The sequence below is a fragment of the Arachis hypogaea genome, chromosome 13 (genome assembly GCF_003086295.3).
Source record: "Arachis hypogaea cultivar Tifrunner chromosome 13, arahy.Tifrunner.gnm2.J5K5, whole genome shotgun sequence".
Classification (NCBI taxonomy): Eukaryota; Viridiplantae; Streptophyta; class Magnoliopsida; order Fabales; family Fabaceae; genus Arachis; species Arachis hypogaea.
The window spans coordinates 125,684,106-125,688,113 of NC_092048.1; positions in this window are offsets into that span (position 1 = coordinate 125,684,106).

Here is a 4,008-nt window from a genome sequence, read left to right on the forward strand (position 1 = left end):
AATGATATCATTTTTTTTCACAAAATGTCTAAATGATACTCTTTTTTATTTATACAATATTCATTCCCTTTTTATAATTTTAAAATAACATAAATTTAATTTATTTGATGAAATAATCTTATCCGACCGTTACAAATCCAACATCATAACTCGGCATTATCAATCATAACTCGGCAAGTTACGTTATTACTCGACAAATTATGTTATTATTCGGCAGGTTACGTTATAGCTCAGTATCTTACGTTATAGCTAGACTCAACGGATTATGTCCTGAAATCAAAATGTCCAATGTAACGTCATTACCCATAAAAACCTAATCATTGCTCTTCAATTCAGGAGACCAACAGAAATGCAACCGACCTATCTTACTTCACCTATAAAGGTATGATATTCTATCTTAAAGGACACATTGAATTCTCAATACTAACTTAAGCTTAGAAGTACCTTTGCAGGTACACTCCCCTCTTTTTCTTGTTCACACTCTGCTCGAATTGACATCTCCCCAGGCGAAAGGCTCGAACTGCCCCAAAGCTCATAGATCGGCATCGAAGATAACAACTCGGCGCCGATTCCCAACAGCCGAGCTCCCCTCCAGGTATCCATACAAGAACAATTGGTGCCCACCGTGGGGCCGAGAATATAATTTCTTTCTTGTCTCATCGGCTTCAACACCCTCACTCCTAGCCATGGCTGAGCAACTCCCACCTATGCCATCCGAACTTCTTCGGATGGTGACCGAGTTACAACAAGCCAACCAACGCATGGCGGAAGAAAACCAGAGAATGACAAACCAGATTGCCAATATGAATAATGCCCAGAACGAAAATAACAATGACCGACAAGAGCGAACAGAAGAAGCCGAGCATCAGTCCGGACTGACACACGTATCCGAAACTGCTCGGTGTGAAGACGAACAACCTGAACACGATGAAGAAGCTCGGCAAGAGAATGAAAATGACGATCCAGAAAACTCACTCGGACCATTCACGGCCGAAGTGATGAACTTCGTGCTACCTAGAAGGTTCACTCTACCAACCACCCTAGCCCCCTATGATGGGTTAGGTGATCCGAAGAAATACTTCAAAAAGTTCACCTTCATAATGATAGTAAACGGTGCATCTGATAAAGTTTTATGTCATTATTTTCCATCTTACTTAGATGGTTCTGCACTTGATTGGTTTTATTCTTTGCCTGCAGGTTCTATTTCTCATTTTTGAGACCTATCAAAGCCCTTTGAGGAATATTTTGCTGGGTCAGCCATCTATCTGCATGATTCCGATTACTTGAACACAATCAAACAAGGCCAGCATGAAAGCCTCAAAGACTACATGACGTGCTTTACAAAGATAGCAATGAGTATACCAGATCTCCACCCCGAGGTGGAATTGCATGCAATAAAAAGCGGACTCCGACCAGGAAAATTCCAAGAGACCATCGCTGTGGCCAAACCTAAAACTATGGCCGAGTTTCGCGAAAAGGCAAAAGGTCAGATTGACATTGAAGAACTCCGACAAGCTCAGAAAACAGAGAGACCACCATACAGAGACGATGATAAAACACGAGATAGCAAGAAAAACTTCAAACCAACCCCCCGATACGAAACTTATACTCAGTTTAACATCAAGCGTGACGACATAATCAAGGAAATCTTGAATTCAAAGTTGATCAAGCCACCACGAAAAGCCGGCAACTATCCAGATTCAAAGGGTGCAGACAGATCAAAATATTGTACTTTTCATCAAAAGCACGGACACACCACTGACAAGTGTGTCATCGCCAAAGACCTTATAGAGCGGTTAGCATGGCAAGGTCATCTCGATAAGTACATTGGCGGCCATATACAATGGCGTGCACCTCCCCCGGGTGACCAAAGCTCGGCAGCACAGCATGGCCGAGATAAAGATCGACCGAACACCAATCCCCCCGATTAACCAAGACGTATCATTAACTGTATTTCTGGAGGTTTTGCAGGTGGAGGCACCACAAGCTCGGCAAGAAAGCGGTCTTACCGAGCTATGCTTTCAATAGAAGCCATTCAAGATCATCATCAGACACCTCCACACTTTCCTCAAATAACATTCCAAGCCCCCGACTTCAAAACAAACATAACAAACCTAGACAACCCTGTTGTGATCTCCCTCTAGCTCGGTGATCTCATAGTTAAAAAGGTTCTACTGGACCCTGGGAGTAGTGCTGATGTTCTTTTTTACTCAACATTTCAGAAGATGAAGCTAAGCAACAACATCCTCCAATCTTCCACTAGAGACCTGGTAGGTTTCTCGGGTGAGAGGGTCCCCGTTATGGGCTCTGTGTGGTTCCAAACCACACTTGGTGAGGTTCCTTTATCAAAGACTTTAGATATTCAATACTTGGTCGTTGACTATTTTAGTCCTTACAATTTGATACTTGGCCGACCTTTCTTAAATAGGTTTGGCGCCATTGTTTCTATAATTCATCTTTGTGTTAAGTTCCCTTTGCAGGATAATACAATTGTAACTATCCACAATGACGCCTAAGAGGCCAGAGAATGCTACAACAACAGTCTTAAAAGGACTAACCGAAGTATCCAAACTCATGTGCACAACATCAGCAACCAAGACGAGCTACCAGTCCTGGCCGACCTTGATCCCAGGGCAAGAATCCTCGAACGACCAACCCCGACCGAAGACTTGCATAAAATCTATTTTGCAGATAGCTCGGAAAAGTTCACTTATGTGGGATCCACACCAACCTTAGAAGAGACGGCCTTATTCCAAGCATTCCTACGACAAAATGCCAACTTGTTTGCTTGGACCCCAACTGACTTGCCAGGAATTGACCCATCCGTCATATCCCACAAACTGGCATTGGATCCGTCTGTCTGACCTATAGCACAGAAAAAGCGAAACTTTGGCCATGACCGTAAACAAGCCTCTCTAGAAGAAACCAAGAAGCTCATTAAGGAAATTAGGTTCACGACATGGTTGGTGAATGTCATCATGGTGAAAAAGCATAACGATAAATGGCGCATGTGTGTTGATTTCACCGATCTCAACAAAGCATGCCCAAAAGACTCTTATCCCTTACCATCTGTTGATTGTTTAGTTGACAATGCTTCTGGTTATGAAAAACTTAGCTTTATGGATGCATACTCTGGCTACAACCAGATCCAAATGCACCCATCCGATCAAAGTAAGACAGCTTTTATTACTGAATATAGAAACTACTGTTATAAAGTCATGTCATTTGGCCTTAAGAATGCAGGTGCAACATATCAATGCCTAATGGACAAAGTGTTCGCCCAACAGATCGGCAGAAACATTGAGGTCTACGTTGACGATATGGTTGCCAAAACGAAGACCGGAAATAACCACCTTGACGACCTCGCAGAAATCTTCGGTCAAATCCAAAAATACATGCAGTTAAACCCCGATAAATGCGCCTTTGGCGTACAAAGTGGCAAATTCCTCGGCTTCATGCTCACTAGCCGAGGTATTGAAGCAAATCCAAAAAAGTGCCGAGCTGTTTTGGATATGAAGAGCCCACAAACTATCAAAGAAGTCCAACAGCTAACAGGAAGACTTGTTGCACTCTCTAGATTCTTACCTTGACTAGCTTCTAAATCTTTCTGTTTTTTCCAAACTTTAAAAAAGAAAAAGGCATTCCGTTGGACCGATGAATGTGAACAAGTATTCACAACTATCAAAGAAACTCTTTCAATACCACCAATTTTACAAACACCCCTTCAAGGGGAACCACTATTTTTATATTTATCTGTGACTAACTGGGTTGTAAGCTCTGCTCTTATTGCAGAAAGATAGAAGCATCAATTGCCGATCTATTTCACCAGCAAAACACTTCAGAATGCATAACTTCGCTATCCGAGCATTGAGAAGCTAGCTTTGCCTATGGTTTTCTCAGCACAAAGACTTCGTCCATATTTCCAAAGTCATGTCATCCATGTCCGAACAGATCAACCGTTGTGACAAGTCTTTCAAAAACCAGAACTAGCTGGCCGACTAGTAAAAT